Source organism: Balearica regulorum, chromosome Z (assembly GCF_011004875.1).
Source record: "Balearica regulorum gibbericeps isolate bBalReg1 chromosome Z, bBalReg1.pri, whole genome shotgun sequence".
NCBI lineage: Eukaryota > Metazoa > Chordata > Aves > Gruiformes > Gruidae > Balearica > Balearica regulorum.
The window spans coordinates 54,089,593-54,108,410 of record NC_046220.1 but is presented as its reverse complement, the minus strand read 5'-3'; the positions used below and the strand labels follow the sequence as shown (position 1 = coordinate 54,108,410).

At 40.3% G+C, this 18,818-nt stretch overlaps 1 long non-coding RNA gene across 1 annotated transcript in view; it reads right to left on the bottom strand.

The window, feature by feature from the left end:
• LOC142599605 (uncharacterized) overlaps positions 1-2,059 on the bottom strand; it is a 63,026-nt gene extending 60,967 nt beyond the window's left edge. Inside the window, exons 1-2 of the long non-coding RNA XR_012833185.1 lie at positions 1,608-2,059; positions 1,327-1,575 (exon numbers count right to left, since the gene is read on the bottom strand). This is a non-coding gene — a long non-coding RNA (uncharacterized LOC142599605). The remainder of the gene's footprint in view (positions 1-1,326; positions 1,576-1,607) is intronic.
• Between the last annotated feature and the right edge of the window lie 16,759 nt (positions 2,060-18,818).

The window sequence follows — 18,818 nt, the reverse complement described above, 5'->3', positions numbered from 1 at the left end:
TTTTCTTCCCTAATGATCCTAATCATTAACTCAAAATAGAATTCTTTGTTACATGGGTGGTGTAGAAGTATATGGGAAATTTAATAGGAAATCTGGAGTGAAATTTAAAGCAATACATGTTTTATAATACAAATTAATTAGAGGAAATAAGAAAAAAATCCAGTCATGTTAAAGCAGAAATCAAAATAAATAAGGAATAATGAATTGGTGCCTACCCTATACCCATATTAGATTACATCCCTATCAATTTGCAGTAAAAGGAAAACCTCTACAATTGCTCCTCTAGAGAATTATTTTGTTAAATATAAAACCAATATATGCATAACAGTATTGCTTAAGGAATTTAATTGTTTAAGGAACTACTTCAACTCTATTAAATGTTCATTTAAGAAAATCAAGTGCAAATTTTAGGTCTACCTGCCTAAAAATTCAAATGAGTGGATTCCGAGCACAATTTGTTTCAAAGCATAGCGAATTTTAAAACAAAACCTGGAGTTTTGAAAAACATATAGGGTAATAGTGATGTACAAATGTTTGAATATACGATTATTACTTTAGTAGTGTTATACTTTTTTGGAGTAATTGAACTAAGTATTTTGTAGAACTGCTATACTTCCCTTAGAAATGTGTTTTTTAAGGTTGTTGACATAGTCTAGAGCATATGAAATGATAAATTACTATAGATCTGATTGTGTTCTCATTATACGGCTGCTTTTAAAAATGGAAATCTAATGATCAGTTCTCTGTGTAGTGAAATCTTACGGCATGAAATTACAATTAATTTCTTGCAGAGAGAATTGGATGTGCATTCATATTAAATACAGCAGTATAATTTGACAGATTTTACTCAGTTGCTTATTCAGTCTCTGATAATGTAAATTGTAAATCATTATGCCTTAGGATCCTGTAGCAGAAAATATTGCACATATGTCCATAAAATGAGAATGATACTCCAGGACCTATTTAAGTTATGAACATTTTTTGAATCAGAGTTATGTTTTGAGACAAATATCCTAACTTTCTCTGCTTGCCAAACATTTACAATAACACTTATTTGCAAATGATCATGCAAGTCATGGTTGGGCCCCAAAATTTTTCATAAAAGATATCCATTATTTTAATTTTACTGTTGTGGTGGGTTGACCCTGGTTGGGGGCCAGGTGCCCACCAGAGCCACTCTATCACTCCCCTCATTCACTAGACAGGGGAGAAAAAGTACAACAAAAAGCTTATGGGTCGAGATAAGGACAGGGAGAGATCACTCACTAATTATCGTCATGAGCAAAACAGACTGAACTTAGAGAGGAAATTAATCTAATTTATTACTAAGCAAAACAGAGTAGAGGAATGAGAAATAAAATCAACTCTTAAAACACCTCCCCCCACCCCTCCCATCTTCCCGGGCTCAACTTCACTCCCAGCTTCAACCTCCGCCCCCCTCAGCGGCACAGGGGGACAGGGAATGGGGGTTACGGTCAGTCCATCACACGTTGTTTCTGCCGCTTCTTCATCCTCAGGGGGAGGACTCCTCTCATCGTTCCCCTGCTCCAGCATGGAGTCCCTCTCATGGGAGACCTTCTCCAATGTGAGTCTTTCCCACGGGCTACAGTCCTTCATGAACTGCTCCAGTGTGGTCTCTTCCACGGGGTGCAGACCTTCAGGAGCAAACTGCTCCAGCATGGGGTCCCCCACGGGGTCACAAGTCCTGCCAGCAAACCTGCTCTGGCGTGGGCTCCCCTCTCCACGGGTCCACAGGTCCTGCCAGGAGCTTGCTCCAGTGTGGGCTTCCCACAGGCCACAGCCTCCTTTGGGTGCCTCCACCTGCTCCGGCATGGGGTCCTCCACAGGCTGCAGGTGGAATCTCTACACCCCCTCATCCTTCCTCCATGGGCTGCAGGGGGACAGCCTGCTTCACCATGGTCTTCACCACGGGCTGCAGGGGGATCTCTACTCCGGCACCTGGAGCACCTCCTGCCCCTCCTTCTGCACTGACCTTGGTGTCTGCAGAGTTTCTTACATCTTCTCCCTCCTCCCTCCGGCTGCAAAAGCTCTCCCTAACTGTTTTTTTTTCCTTCTTAAATATGTTGTCACAGAGGCGCTGATTGGCTTGGCCTCGGCCAGCAGTGGGTCTGTCTGGAGCCGGCTGGCATTGGCTCTGTCAGACACAGGGGAAGCTTCTAGCAGCTTCTCACAGAAGCCATCCCTGTAGCTCCCCTCCCCCCCCCCCCGCTACCAAAACTTTGCCACACAAACCCAACACAACTGTAGATGTAGGTGATTATTGCTTTTAAATGTACACAGCCCTTTGAACTTCCAGAAGGTGAAAATCACTGGGGCAGTGCGGGAATGTAAAGTCACTAGGGAAACTGGTTTGATACTGTTATTCTTGGTACTTCAGTTATTTGCTTGGTTGCTAGCACTATGAACAGGGAATATAAAACCCCAGAAACATTCCTAGGTGCAAGGTAACATCCTTTTACTTTGTACATCATTCAGCACCAGAAAAATACAGAAGTGGAATGGGTGAGGTCCAAGAGTAAACCAGTAACTTCCACTTGAGACAAGCAGAACATGTATTTAGCTTAAATGCATGTTCAAAGGAAGCTTATTGACAGTACCTCAGTTGTACCTTGGAAGTGTGTCTTCCAGTGCTAGTGATGATATGGGAGACCATATAGCAGCCTTCCAGTACCTGAAGGGGGCCTGCAGGAAACCTGGAGAGGGACTTTTTACAAGGGCATAGAGTGACAGGACCAGGGGTAATGGCCTTAAGCTGAAGGAGGGTTGATTTAGATTAAATGTTAGGAAGAAATTCTTTACTCTTAGAGTGGTGAGGCACTGGAACAGGTTGCCCAGAGAGGTTGTGGAGGCCCCCTCCCTGGAAGTGTTACAGGCCAGGTTGGATGGGGCTTTGGGCAACCTGGTCTAGTGGAGGGTGTCCCTGCCCACAGCAGGGGGGGTTAGAACTAGATGATCTTTTAGGTCCCTTCCAACCCAAACCATTCTACGGTTCTGTGGTATCTCCGGTATACTCATGGATTCACTAAAGCTCTTTTGCAAAGTAATGTGAAAATGTATGTTACATGTAACATTAAAGATTTTTACCACATGCTGATGATGCAAATTCTGGGTGTTCTGGTAAACCGTATGCTGAACATAAATCCACAGTGCACCCTTGCAGCCACGATGGGAAACTGTGTCCTGGGTGGCAGCAGCAAGATTACAGAAGCATATTAAGGGATGTGATAATACTGCTTTATTAAGCACTTCAGAGAACTGTGGAGTGGCTTAGGCTGGTTGGCAACTTTGGAGATCATCAAGTGCAACTCCCTGCTGAGAACAGGGTTAGTTAAAACAAGTTTCTCAGTGTGTGTTCCAGGCAGGTTTTAATATCTCTAAGGATGGAGATTCCACGGCTTCTCTGGGCCACCTTTGCCAGTTTTTGTCCACCTTTACAGGAAAAAATATTTTCCTTCTGTTCAGATAGTATTTCAAATATTTCAGGTTCTGCCCATTGCCTCTTGTCCTTTTCACTGGGCAGCACTGAAAAGACTCTGGCTCCATCTTATTTACACATTCCCACTTAGGTATTTATACACATGGATAAGATCTCCCCTGTGAATTCTCTTGTCCAGACTGAAGAGACTCAGCTCTCTCAGTCTCTCCGTTTGATGTATGCTCCCATGCCTTAATGACTTACTAGTTCACAGGTGGAATATTCTGTGCAGTTTTGGTCTTACACTTTAAGAGAGACTTTGAAATCTCTAAGAGAGTCCAGCAGCTAATGAGGTGCTTCAGGGATTGGAGAACACGACATCTGAAGACATAGAGTTTGTTCAGCCTGGAGAAGAGGCAGGCCTGACAGGAATCTAACTATAGTCATCCAATACCTAGAAGGTAGTTATGGAGAAAATGAAGGTACTTCCTTCATATAGGTACATGGTGAAAGGGTTAACAGACACAAGGAAAGAAAAATATCTTAAATGGGAGAGCAATTAAGCGTTGGAATAGGTTGCACAGAAAAGTGGTGGAATCTCCCTTCACTGGAAATTTTCACAAAGTGGCCTAAGAAGGCCCTTGATAACCTAATCTAAGGCTCTGATTTCAACTGTAGATTTGACTAAATGGTCTCCAGATGTCTCTTCCAATCTAGACTTTTATGTGATTCTATAATTTCATTGGAAAATTTCTTCTTATGATTATTCAAGTGAAAGATGTGAACTTAATGAGTTGGGTTTGCCACATATGCTAACAGACAACAGTTTCCTTCTCTGAAGCTGCCTCAATTCATATAAGAAGAAATGGGACTAAACATTTTTACATTGTGGGTGTTCTGTTTTGTTTTGGTTTTGTGGGGTTTTGTTTTGGTTTTTTTTTTCCATTAATTTGCCTCAGGATCTTTTGAGGGGAGAATTATTCTAGTTGTATAATTTAATTGTTCTACAAAACAGAATAAGTGGGTTATTTTTTTTTTAATTTATATTAAAACATTCAGATGATCTGAATCTGAGTGTCCTCGAACAAAAAATTAAAGCCAGTGTGTATGGCAGGGGTGTGACTTTTCTTGGTCTTAACGACTTAAATTAGGATACTTTCTAATTTTTGAACAAAAAGTTCTGTCATAATCAAAGATTACTTCAATTTTAGCAGAAAATTGTTTGGCAAACTTATTCCCCACTTAATCTTATATTTCATTTTTGTCCTGCTGTTTAACTGGCCAGATCTATTACAAAAAAGTTTGTTTAGCTTTGTTATTGAGAACTTTATCTTGTGACTTGCCTAGTTTTCAAAGTACAGTTGTTGCTCTAGTTATTCTATCAGGCATTTTTCCACACAAATTGACATGAAGATTTACAACCTCAAGTAGTTAGCTGTTGTTAAGAATAAACTTCAGAAAAAAGAGTAGGAAGGTGATTGGGAACTTCCCTGCTCTGGAACACCAATGAAGTGAGTATATATATTGGTTTACATAGATTTTATTTTTTTTTTTTATTCATTATTGTATGATGGACACAGGGACATATGTTCTTTGGGCAATTAAGTCTGCAAGCAACTATTGACATCTATTTTACACTTTTCAGTACCATTCAGAAATGCTAACGTGGGTCTTGAAATCAGCAAGATGGCATTTAAATGGTGTGACATGAGTTAATAAGTCCTGCTTTATTGTCCCATCTTTTGTAAAGTTTGCACAATAAGTCAAAATTTGTAGACTTGGTGTCGAAAATGTTGTTATACACAGCACATTTGGAGAAAAGGATAATTCTACAGATTAGCTTTTATGTCTTTAATTTTTGGGAGGAAGGCTTTTCTGAGAAGCTGAATTCTACAGATGAAGTTCAAATATCTGTTGAATAGAATAGAATAGAATAGAATAGAATAGAATAGAATAGAATAGAATAGAATAGAATAGAACAGAACAGAACAGAACAGAACTATTTCAGTCACAAGGGACCTACAATGATCATCTAGTCCAACTGCCTGACCAATTCAGGGAAGATCAAAAGGTAAAGCATGTTGTTGAAGGCATTGTCCAAATGCCTCTTGAACACTGACAGGCTTGAGGAATTATTGAACTTCGTAGGAGATATAACTTCTTCTCACAAGTACTTGGGGATCCAACTAGGAAGGATGCCCTCCTAAACTTATTATATTTTATGAAGTAAACATTAATTAATTTACAGTGTTTACAGACAGATTTGTACTTTTGAATATTTACCCTTCTACTGAGGCTCAGTAAACCTAATATCAAGATGTGACAAAACTGATACAATTGCAGAAAATTCTCAGATTCCAAACTGGGCAGAGATTTAAAGGAGAATTATCTGCATTTTCATATGCAGGAGCTTGCTGAATGGACATCACATTTCTAAAGTTATCATTCATTAGGGAAAAAAATTCATAAACCAAATCAGGAATTCTAAAAAATAACTTCAGATTCAAATTCAGTTTTTCATTAATAGGCAGAATAAATAAAAGATTTTTAATCTAATCTGCCCTATCCATTTGGTCCTTTCTGAATCAGTCTTTTCTTTCAGTTTCTCCAGCTTATTGGTTTACAGTGCCTTCCTGGACTGAACAAGTACCAGAAAATCCATTTTGTGTCTCTAGGAAACTGTACTTATCATGAGCTCAACAGCATGACTGTTCACTCACAACACTGCTGTTGCTGTTTTGGATTCCTGCTTTACTGGATCTTAACACATTTTACATACCCTGTGTTAGGCCATTTTTCAGGACATATCTTCCCTCCTTCCTACAAAACGCACATCGCTCTATGGAAGGCACAAGATGCACATGGAGCTGCTGAGAAAACTCAGACTAGAAAATGCAACATGCCAGCGGAAGCAGGGACTGGTGACCCAGGAAGAACACAGAAACATGTGCAAGCATGCAGGGATTGCATTAATAAAGCCAAAGCCCACCTAGAGTGGCACCTGGTAAGGGATGTGAAGGGAAAAATAGTTTCTATGGGTACACCAGAAACCAAAGGAAGACAAAGAAAAATGTGGACCAATTGTGGAACAAGACAAGGGATCTGATGACAAAGGACACTGAGAAGACTGAAACACTCAATGCCTTCTTTGCCTTGATCTCTAAGGGTAAGACTCAGATACTTGAGACCAGCAGGAAGGTCAGGAGGAAGAAAGACCTACACTCAGCAAAGTAGGAAGAACCAGGTTAGGGATCATTTGAACAAACTGGACATATCTAAGTTCATAGGACCTGATGGGTTGCACTCACCAGTGCTGAGCAGTTGGTTCATGTCATTGGCAGACTCTGAATTTGATAGTCTGTGTTAACTGGGAGAGGTCTCTGAAGACCAGAAGAATGCAAAGATCACTTCTCTGTTCAAGAATAGAAAGGAGGAAGATCTGGGGAACTACAGGCCAGTCAGCCTTTCCTTGATTCCTGGGAAGATGGTAGAGGAAATATTTCTGGAAACCCCTTCCAAACATGAGGGACGCGAAGGCATTTAGGAGTACTCAGAATGGACATATAAAGGGGAAATCATGCATAGCCAACTTCATAGCCTTCTATGATGACGGGACTAGAATGGTGAACAGGTAGAGAGCAGTGAATACTGCTTATCCTGACTTTAGCAAAACTTTCATCACTGTATTCCCTAATATCCTCATAGGCAAAAAGGTGAAGTATGGACTAGACAAATGGACAATGAGGTAGACTGAAAACTGGTTGAATTACCAGGCTACAAGGATTGTGATTTGGCACAAAGCCAAACTGCAGACCACTTAGTCCTGCTGTATCTCAGGGGTCAATACTGTCTAACTGGCTCCAACACTGTTGAACACGTTCATTAATGACCTGGACAAAGGACAGAGCGCACCTTCAGCAAGTTTGCAGAGAACACCTAAGTGGAACAATAGGCTGATACATCAGATAGGTGTGCTACCATTTTGAGGGACCTAGACAGGTTGGAATAATGGCCAACAGGAATGTCTTGATATTCAACAAAGAGAAATGCCAAACCCTGCACTTGGGGAGGAATAACTGCATGCAGCAGCAGTCGGCTGGAGGCCAGCTGTCTGGAAAGCAGTGTAACAGAAAAGGCCCTGGTGGTCCTGGTGGATAGTAAGTTGACCATGACTAAGAAATGCACCTTTGTAGCAAAGAAGCCCGGCAGATTCCTGGGCTGCATTAGGAACAGCATTGTTGGCAGGTCAGGGGAAGTGATCATATAATCATATCATAGAATGGTTTGGGTTGGAAGGGACCTCAAAGATCATCTAGTTCCAACCCCCCTGCTGAGGGCAGGGACACCCTCCACTAGAACACGTTGCCCAAAGCCTCATCCAACCTTGCCTTGAATGCTTCCAGGAGGGGGCAGCCACAGCTTCTCTGGGCAACCTGTTCCAGGGCCTCACCACCCTCACAGTGAAGGGTTTTTTTCTAACACCTAATCTAAATTGACGTTCCTTCAGCTTAAGGCCATTACCCCTTGTCCTGTCGCTACACTCCCTGATAAACAGTCCCTCACAATCTCTCCTGTAGACACCCTTCAGGTACTGGAAGGTTGCAATTAGCTCTCTCGGGTGCCTTCTCTTCTCCAGGCTGAACAATTTTAACTCTCTCAGCCTGTCCTCATAGGAGAGGTGCTCCAGCCCTCTGATCAGTTTCATGGCCCTCCTCTGGACTCGCTCCAACAGCTCCACATCTCTCTTGTACTGGCGACCCCAGAGCTGGATGCAGTACTCCAGGTGGGGTCTCACAAGAGTGGAGTAGAGGGGCAGGATCACCTCCATCGACCTGTTGGTCGTGCCTGTTTTGATGCAGCCCAGGACACAGCTGGCTTTCTGGGCTGCAAGCGCACACTGCTGGCTCATGTTGAGCTTCTCATCAATCAATATCCCCAAGTCCTTCTCCTCAGGGCTGCTTTCAATTCATTCCCTGCTCAGCCTGTAGTTGTGCTTGGGATTGCACCGACCCATGTGCAGGACCGTGCACTTGGCCTTGTTGAACTTCATGGGGTTCGCACGGGCCCACCTATCCAGCCTATCAAGGTCCCTCTGGATGGCATCCCTTCCCTCCAGCGTGTCGACCCCACCACACAGCTTGGTGTTGTCAGCAAACCTGCTGAGAGTGCACTCAATCCCACTGTCCATGTTGCCGACAAAGATGTTAAACAGTGCCGGTCCCAGTATTGACCCCTGAGGAACACCACTCATCACTGATCTCCGCTTGGACATTGAGCCGTTGCCCACAACTCTTTGAGTGTGACCATCTAGCCAATTCCTTATCCCCTGAGTGGTCCATCTATCAAATCCATGTCTCTCCAGTTTAGAGACGAGGATGTCGTATCGGACAGTGTCAAATGCCTTGCACAAGTCCAAGTAGATGACATCTGTCAGTCTTCTCTTGTCCACCAAAGCTGTAACCCCATCATAGAAGGCCACCAAATTTGTCAGACATGATTTGCCCTTAGTGAAGCCATGTTGGCTGTCACCAATCACCTCCTTGTTTTCCATGGGCCTGAGCATAGTTTCCAGGAGGATCTGCTCCATGATCTTGCCAGGCACGGAGGTGAGGCTGACCGGCCTGTAGTTCCCTGGGTCTTCCTTTTTACCCTTCTTAAAAATGGGGGTTATGTTCCCCCTTTTCCAGTTAGTCGCTGGACTGCCAGGACTTCTCAAATATGATGGCAAGTGGCCTGGCCACTTCATCCGCCAGTTCCCTCAAGACCCGCAGATGCATCTCATCAGGTCCCATAGACTTGCGCACCTTCAGGTTCCTTACATATTCTCGAACCTGATCTTCTCCTACAGTGGGTGGTTCTTCATTCTTCCAGTCCCTGCTTTTACCTTCTGTGACCTGGGCAGTGTGGCTTGAGCATTTGCCAGTGAAGACTGAGGCAAAGAAGTCATTGAGTACCTCAGCCTTCTCCATATCCTGCGTAACCAGGTCACCCGTTTCATTCTGGAGAGGAGCCACATTTTCCCTCGTCTTCCTCTTATCACTGACATACCTGTAGAAGCTTTTCTTGTTGTCCTTGACATCCCCGGCCAGACTAATTTCCATCAGGGCTTTGGCTTTCCTAACCTGCTCCCTGGCTGTTTGGACAGTTTCTCTGTATTCCTCCCAGGCTACCTGCCCTTGCTTCCACTCTCTGTAGGCTTCCTTTTTTTGTTTGACTTTGCCCAGGAGCTCCTTGTTCATCCATGTGGGCCTCTTGGTGGATTTGCTTGACTTTCTCTTTGTTGGCATGCATCGCTCCTGAGCTTGGAGGATGTGACCCTTGAATATTAGCCAGCTGTCTTGGGCCCCTCTTCCTTCCAGGGCTTTTTCCCATGGTATATTACCAAGCAGATCCCTGAAGAGGCCAAAGTCTGCTCTCCTGAAGTCCAGGGCAGTGAGCTTGCTGTGCACTCTCCTCCCTGCCCTGAGGATCTTAAATTCCACCATTTTGTGGTCACTGCAGCCAAGGCTGCCCTTGAGCTTTGCAACCCCTACCAGACCCTCCTTGTCAGTGAGAACAAGGTCCAGCATGGCACCTCTCCTCATGGGCTCCTCTATCACTTGGAGGAGAAAGTTGTCATCAATGCATTCCAGGAAATTTCTGGACTGCTTGTGCTCAGCTGTGTTGTCCCTCCAGCAGATGCCAGGGTGGTTGAAGTTCTCCATAAGGACGAGAGCTTGTGAATGTGAAGCTGCTCCTACCTGCCTATAGATGGCCTCATCCACTCAGTCTCCCTGATCAGGTGGCCTGTAGCAGACCTCCACTATAGTGTCCCTTGCCCCAGTGCTCCCTTTACTCCGGACCCATAAGCTCTCGGTCTGCTCCTCATCCATCCCCAGGTGGAACTCCATGCACTCCAGCTGGTCATTGATGTAGAGGGCAACTCCCCCTCCTCATCTGCCCTGCCTGTCCTTCTTAAAGAGCCTGTACCCTTCCATTCCAGCACTCCAGTCATAGGTGCTATCCCACCACGTCTCTGTCATAGCCTTGCAGATGTGCACACGTCTCCATCTCCTCTTGTTTATTCCCCATGCTCTGTGTGTTCGTGTAGAGGCATTTCAGTTGTGCCCCGATGAGTCTGACTTATTGGCTGGAGTGGCTGGAATTCTTTTGATGTATTCTCCCCGTGTTTCCCTATTGGTTCCCATTGAGTCTGGAGCCCCTGGCTTGTCTCCTCTAGGCTTCGAGTATGCTGCAATGTGTACAGCATGTGTCTGAGCAATAGGCTGAAGGCCCTTATCAGCACCCCATCCCTCCAACCTGGGCACATCATCCCACAACATGTTGCAGGCCAGCCTGATGTTTTTCTCCTCCCGCTTTGGGCCTAGCGTAAAGCTCTGTCAATGAGCTTCCTCTCTGCCTAGTACAGGTGAGACACATCTGGGTGTCCTATGCTGGGCTCCCCTGTACAAGAGACACATGGACATATTAGAACAAGTTCAGTAAAAGGCCACAAAGGTGCTGAAGAGACTGGAGCATCTGTCAGATGAGGAGAGGCTGGGAGAGTTGAGAGTGTTTAGCCTAGAGAAAGAAAGGTCCCATGGGGCAACTTATCCATGTGTATAAACACCTGATGGGGGATGTCAAGAAGATGGACCTAGATACTTCTAGTGGTGACAGAACAAGAGAGAACAGACGCAAACAGAAACAGGAAATTCAGTTAAATATAAAAGTTTTTTACTGTGATGATATGGTCATACCCTCAAATATTACATGCCTCTGAACATCAGGAAGCATTATTTTACAGTGAAGGTGACCAAGCACTAGCACAGGTTGCCCAGAGAGGTTGTGGAGTCTCCATTCTTGGAAATATTCAAACCTGCCTGCACATAGCCTTGAGTAACCTGCGCTAGCTGACCCTGCATGAGCAGAGGCTTGGACTAGATGATCTTCAGAAGTGCCAACCAGCTTCAGGCACTCTGTGATTCTTCTTCTAGGTGTCTCCATACATCCCAGAATAAATAACCAGAACAAGACAAATCTACAGCCTTCCTTCCTGATTCCCTTTTACTAAATTGTATAATGACCATACATCTCCAGAAATCTGCAGTAAAATAAATAAATATACCCTGAATTATGGGTTATTTTTAGTAGACGTAGGTGGATAACTCAGAAATTCTGCAAGATAGACATTTAATATTTCACATGTTGTTTGTGTCAAAGCTGGAAAGTACTTCAACAGTAATTCCACTTTTAAAATGTTGCAAAATTGATTCTATCGAAATGTTAAGCATAGAGAAAAAGCACTTAAAATGTAAAGGAAATTGCAAAAAACCACCTCCCTCTACCATCAATAAAAACAAGCTATTGTTCTTCTTTGTATGTTCCATCTTCTGCCAGCTCCATGCAAGCAAATACATTTCAATTATAGCCTCTGGTTTCTTTTATAGTCTCCTTTTCAATTAGTAAGAATGCAAACAAACAAGAATTCAAATTGATTCTGTTAGGCTGCAAATGTGTATTTCCTGGTACTCTTCCCACAGTGCTCTATTCTGTTTTCCAGTGTATTGTAGAATTGCAGTATTACCTCCTCCCCTTTAATCTAATAGCTAGTTTGAGTGTTTTGAATAACTGACAGTGCATGCAATGACCTTCAGACAGAAAAAAATGCTTTTTTTAAACAAGATTTAATTCAATGCAATATATCATGTCTGATTCAATTTCATTTAGTTCATATATACTTGCAAATCCTTTGCAGTGTTAATGACATTATCTGTCTTAGTGCATTCATTGACAATAGGAGCTGTTGTATGCTTTGTGGATCTGCTTTGAGACAGTGCAGGTGGGATGAATGAAATATATTTAGCAGAAGAAAAGGAGAAAGAACATGTGTATGTGTACCTTCTAGAGTTTCTGTCTCTGACAAAAATACTGAAATCAGTCAATGTAGTGAAGATCCTAAATTAAATCATGCCCATACAACGACACTTAGTATTTTCAATCTCTCAGCTTTCACTAGGTTAAGCTATTAAAAAAAAATAAAGAAAATTTAAAAACTGTTATTCCACTTGTGATACTCTTTGCTTCAACTACTGTTCTAGCCAGAAGTAAAAATGCAACTAGAAACAGTCCTTATGTAAGGACCTAACTGTAATCATAATTTTCAATTCCACATGCTTTATCTTGAAGAAATTGCAGTTATTTTTTTTTTATACGTATCTGCAATCTATGGAAATTAAGGGTTTGCAAATGAATACCAAAAAAATCTTATAATTTCTTCACAAATTCAGCACAGCTACTTGATTCTATTTGATATCTTTGCTAAAACATTTTTCCAGAAATAAAAAACCAAAACGATTCAGTAAGCAAAAAGCTTGCTTAAAGTTCTTCTTTAAAGAACAGTAGGGCTCATTAGCCAGAAAAGCAAAATTTTCTGACAGAATGTGCTTTACAATAACATAACATCATCAAAGTAAAAGGAAAAATATATATTAATTAATAATATATTGAAACTTGCATGTGTTAGCTTCACACAGAAACAAAACCTATGCAGTCTAAACCACTATAAGACTGTGATTTCATTAACTTCAACTCTATCCAACAATCAGTTCACTGTAATGTAAACTCCAAGGTGAACTCTCCTAGTGCCAGGGTATCTCGGATCTCTTTCTTCTTCTGAAAGACTGTCAGACCATACCAGGATATACTTTCCACATACTGCTGGTTTTGCATGGTGGACTACCCAACAGCAAAGATTTCATCAAAGAATGAGAAATCAACTGCAACACCATGTGAAGTAATGCACATGATATGAATACTTGTTATTGGTATAAGACTTGTGGTTGTTATGTATCATTAATAACAGTACGTGTGCTGTCTAGGATAAATCATTCATATTCCACACCTGTTATCCCAGATTTACTGGATTAGTTAGCTTTTCAATTAACACTACGTTGAAGCAGCAAAGCTTATGAGAAAAATTGAATAGCTTAAAATAAAAATTTTAATCACTTAAAACTTACTTTAATTTGTGTTTTTGCTTGATTTTAAAAATGCCTATAAATGCAAAAGAGAAAAAGGAAAGGAAAAATCAGGTCCTCTCTGTCTCCTCTGCTCCAAATATGTACATATTGGAAGCCCACGAGAATGGCATGAAACTTTATTTTGTGCAAAAAAGAGGCAGCTAGGCAAATAACCAGGAAAGGAGAACCCCTGCCTGCTATAAAATTTCTGCGTAGCTATAAAATACTTACTTCCAATATGCTTCAATTTTGTCTGACAAGGAAGGTAGAAAGTGACAAGCTAAGTGTCTTCCCTCTATCATGCCAAGCAGAGAACACATTAGGTTTTTTGTTGCAAGAATTAAGATAGTTGTCTGAGAAGATTAGGCAGAATAAAGCATCAAATCAGTGATATTTAGATTGGAATGGCAAGGCCAAGACAACACTCATGGTAGGGAACAACAGAAGGAAAAAAAATAGTTAAATCCACTTTCTATCAGAGCAGTACAGGCTGGAACTATATAAAAAGTGACTTCAAATACTAAAAGAATTATACTAGTTCTTAATCATGGAAGCTGAGCATAACATTCATATTCCCCTTTTGCATCTAAAACCTCAATATAAGATATGATCATTCCTCAAATCTAGTAACTTCTGCACATACAGAATTCTCAACAATGACTAATCCCACAAAGCTTTTTCCTGCCAAAAGGGATGATAAGCAAACATACAAGGAATCATTTATTAATGAGAAATGCTACTGTAGTCTCTGAATCCCTTTATACTCCTTGAGCTGAAATAGAATGAATGTTTTTGTCATCAGTTCATTTTTTTGCTTAAATGTCAGGAAACCAAGCTCTGGGAGATGATCAGCCTGTTTGTCTGAGAAGAGCGGTGTGTCAGCACCGCCCCTCCACGTCTCCGTGCGTAGGAGGATGCAACATGTGCGTGGTGCCTTCATCACCCTGGCAGCCTATTTTAGTCTGCCTCTACATCAGGAAGCTGGCTGCGCTCGGCACTGATAACAAAACACTATCGCTTTTCAAAGTGACAGTGCACACTGACATATCAACACTGGAACTTAAACGAAAAGCCCCTTCTAATTTAACTGCTAATCTGCTGAAGCTGTGTTCAAACCTGGCACTCTTGTTTTCAATTAAAACTTTCTTGTAGCTAGGAAAAAAGTTTGGTGTATGCCTTTGTGGTTTTGGGTAGCAGTCAAGTCAGGAAGGAGCTGAAAAGCTAGGAAACAGGGTGGAGTGTTTTTCACATTGCTTAATGTCAGATACTTGTTTGTTGGATAGAAATTGCATAGGTTACACGTTCTGGAAACTGCTTTATATGAGACTGGTGGTAGGTTTGCTATGAAAATGGGAATTTTCCTCTGAAGTAAAATAGACAACAATTAACATGCTTATATTGGAAAAAAATCCATTACTCGGTGTTAATTTAAAGCTCGTATCTATAATTCTTAATAGCAGAATGGAAAAGGATTAGTACAAATCCTAGTGCATTTGGCATTTTGAGCAACAAGAACAACCGTTTCAGTACATTTTTAAGGCCATACTGGCAAGTCATCAGTCTCTGCTTCTAAGTATTTTCTTTCGCTTTCACTGATGTCTCGATAAACTAACCTACAGCATTAGGTTTTTCAACAGTTATTTGCAAAATAAGAGTGTGCTGTACTTCAGAGGTTAAGAAGCTAGTATTGCTGTCTTAGAGAACATTTGAAGCAATACCCTCATGAAGCTGTGCAAAATTTTGGAAGTAACATTTCCCTTTGGGCAGACAGCAAGTTTTCTGGCAATTTGTCTCTTGGACAATTATTAAGTATAAAGAGTGACTATGTCTTTCTTCTTTTTTTCAAAGCAGCTTCTACTTTCCTTGGTTGCCTTCAATACATTTTTCTTCAGAAAGCTGTTCCAGTGGATTGGCTACATATCAAAATACTATCTTCTATGTAATCACGAGTCAGCCTGCTATGACCTGATTGATCAAGACTTGGGCCTATGAAAAATAAAACATATGGCATATATCCCAGCAAAACTATGCAGATAAATACAAACTTAGAATTAACAGGGGCTAGGACCAGAAGTTTGGATTGGTTTTGTTTGATTGTTTGTTTTTAATATAGGTGACTGTAATGCAAAATTACAAAAATGCAAATATTTTGAAGTTCATAGTTATGCATGGTTATGTAGCATCAATGTTTCTTAATGAACAAAACAATTCCTACAATGTTTACAAACTAAAGGCAAATAACAAGATACTAGTTAAAGATGTATATTTGTGTTTAATGCAAAACAATGCAAAAAATATCTCGAGCTCTTAAAACACTTGAGTAAGTATAATAGCATGTACAGCACACTGTATATTTTTTTCCTCTGAAAACATTCTTACAACTAATTTTAAAAAATAGAAGTAAAATTTATGCAGTTAGTAATTAATGAACTTTAGAACTCTGTTTCTAATATTTTATGCTAATCCCAAAATTATACTTTGCTTTCCCTAAAATTCTGTTTGAATATGTAAATTCATCAGTCTTAGCAATAAAATACAATGAAGTTTCATTAATTAATTAATTCACCCAACTATTCAGACAAAAGTTTTATAGAATTGAGTAGAGACTGCCACTTTTTGAATAATATTTTCATTGTGTAGCTATGGTCTTCAGGCAGGTTTTATCAGACAAGTGTCAAAGTCTTTGCTCAACACAATAAGCTGTTCCAAATTTCTTAAATCAATTTTAATCTGTTCTCTGGAACAAAATTTATCTTAGCTATTGTCCTATCTACATGACATAATATAATGTTCTTTGCTTAGGATTATGTCAGAGAGGAAACTGTGGACATACGTAAAAACTTTCACAGATGCTATTTTATACAGTTCTCGTTCCTGGATTCTACTAAGTGTTTCTCTTTCATTTCTTCCCAAGCTGTGATTTAATATTCCTCTGTTTTCTTAGAAAATTGATACAAGTTTATTTAGCAGTGCTTGGAAGTGGTCAAGGTGTTTATTATCTATTTATTAACTATAAATATTACCTTTATGTGTATAAACATATATGCATGCATACATAACAGCATAAATTAAGGAAATTTATTTTTGAACTGTTGAATTAACATTATATATGTCAGTCATGTCTATGCTATAATTTTATAGGGGATGACAATGGATATAAGGAAATATTCTAAACTGCAGGATACGTTGAGGAAAGGAGGTATACAAATGACATTTGAAATTAGACAAGATTCCGCAGATCCTGTATGTTCTCAGAAGCAGAAATCCTTTGCAATATGTAAAAAAAAAAAAAAAAAAAAGTCCTTCAGCATTCTGACACAAAATGAGTTTATTCAGGTGTATAAAGAGCTGATAGCACATAGCTCATTAGTGCCTCACCACATGTATCCCATCCTATTCTTTAAATCTATATTGCACAGTAATGAGGACCACAGCTGCTTTAAGAGTACCTGTAACAACTCTGTGCTAACGGAAAACTGCCCTTAAGCTGTTTTTTCCATGAGCCAGTTTGCCAGCATGGCTAGATCACACTGAATTGTAGAACAGGAAGAAGCTATGCTGATAAAAGTCTTAACTCTGCATAATCTTTTGTCCTTCCTGTGTGATATTAATGTGTATTTTTTCAGGTAGACGGAGGGCCATCTCACTTGGTCTTAGCCATAAAAGGTCCAGTTTGTGAATTGTATTTCAGAAGCTGCCTAGATTTCATGATTCATTATAGCTTCTCTAGTCCTGGGTGGGGCAAACTTCTGTGAAAAATCCTAATAGCCATAGGATCAGCTTCCTAAAGGGGAGTCTCATTTTTGCTCTTTAGTGTTCAGTGTTAAATGACAATTTGCCAGATGACCTAAAACTGAATCTTTTATTTGAAGAATATGCCTAATGCATAGTTTGCTTGGCTAGTAACTGAGTTTTCCATGATCAGTTATAACCAAGCAAAGTGAAACTGTCTGCATCCGTAGTACTCTGCTACTACAACTACTTACACTACTTCTAAAGAATGAGCATCAGATATTCACAAATATGTGAAGCACAGAGATGGTGTCTCAAGGGGAAAGTCAGTAAGCATTCTGCAAACCAGGTGCTCAGATATTCCATAAGGAGTTATGCCAGCTAGTAATTTTTCAGTCTACAGTTCTGTTCACATACAAGCACAGACAATTTCACTCACATAATTCAAAATCTCTGTGCTAAGACAGTAGAAAGTAGGAATGGGAAAATGTCATGAAAACATCCTATTACAATATAGTGTTTTAGAAACAGGATCTCAAATGTACATTTATTGCATAGTTTTAAAAAATATTTCATAAATTTAAAAAAAAAAAGTTCCAAAAAGGAAAGAGGGCAAAACCCCACCACTCTGCAAAATGTTTCTTTATTTTAGGATATAGAAGCATCAGGTGGCTGGATGATTGTGCAATCTTACATAACTGACAAATGCAGTTTAAAACCATAAAGCCTCCAGCAAAGTGGTACAGCAGATAAAGGTATAATCATTCATTTGGGAGAATACAGTTCAAGTCTTATAACTTGTGATCCTATATAAAATGTGCTATACCTCAGCTCCTTCTCAGAATCTTAAGTAACAAAAAAATTATGTTACATGGTTTAGAGACCAAATTCTCTACAGAGGTTATCAGATTAGAACCTTTCACCACAAGCCATAGTTTATATGAGACAGAAAGAATATCTAGAAAGTCAATGCTTTAGTTGTTGAATCCGTTTTGGCATACATACATGCATCTCCCTTCAAAATGTCGGTCTACCAATGGATTCCAAATCCAATACACATACCTGTCCTAATTTGAATCGTAATGACCCATGCATTTCTCTTGCTTCCAGAACTACTTGTGGTAGAGTGAAAAAAATTTATTTGAAAGTGCTAAGACCTATACTCCTTTCTCAGATACACTCTCTACATGTACAGCCTCAACAGGTGATAGGTGACCTGCGCAATTCTTATCAGATGAACATTCTGAAGATATCCACAGTATTATTTTGAAGCAAAACTTTTTAGAATGTGACTTCTCAAACTCAAGGTTATTTCCATATAAACTTCCTTAAACCTGTTGATTTATGGATTGTGAATTTGGAATATGACATAAGGTTCAATATGAGACCAAAGCTTTGTTCTGGCAATTTACTGCACTTCCTAATAAAACTGAAAAATAATTTGCTGACAGCAAACTGGTGGCAGGTGTGCTTTACTGTTGACAGCTGCATTTCTGACATGGATCACAGAGAAACTGTAGTGTTCATGCTAGAACATCTGGAACATTTGATCAGATTTCAAGATCTAATTCAGATGGGTTGTCTACTATCATTTCACAAAATAAAGGAAAAATAGTATTATGGTGCAGTGTTCTTATTAGCACAAGAAT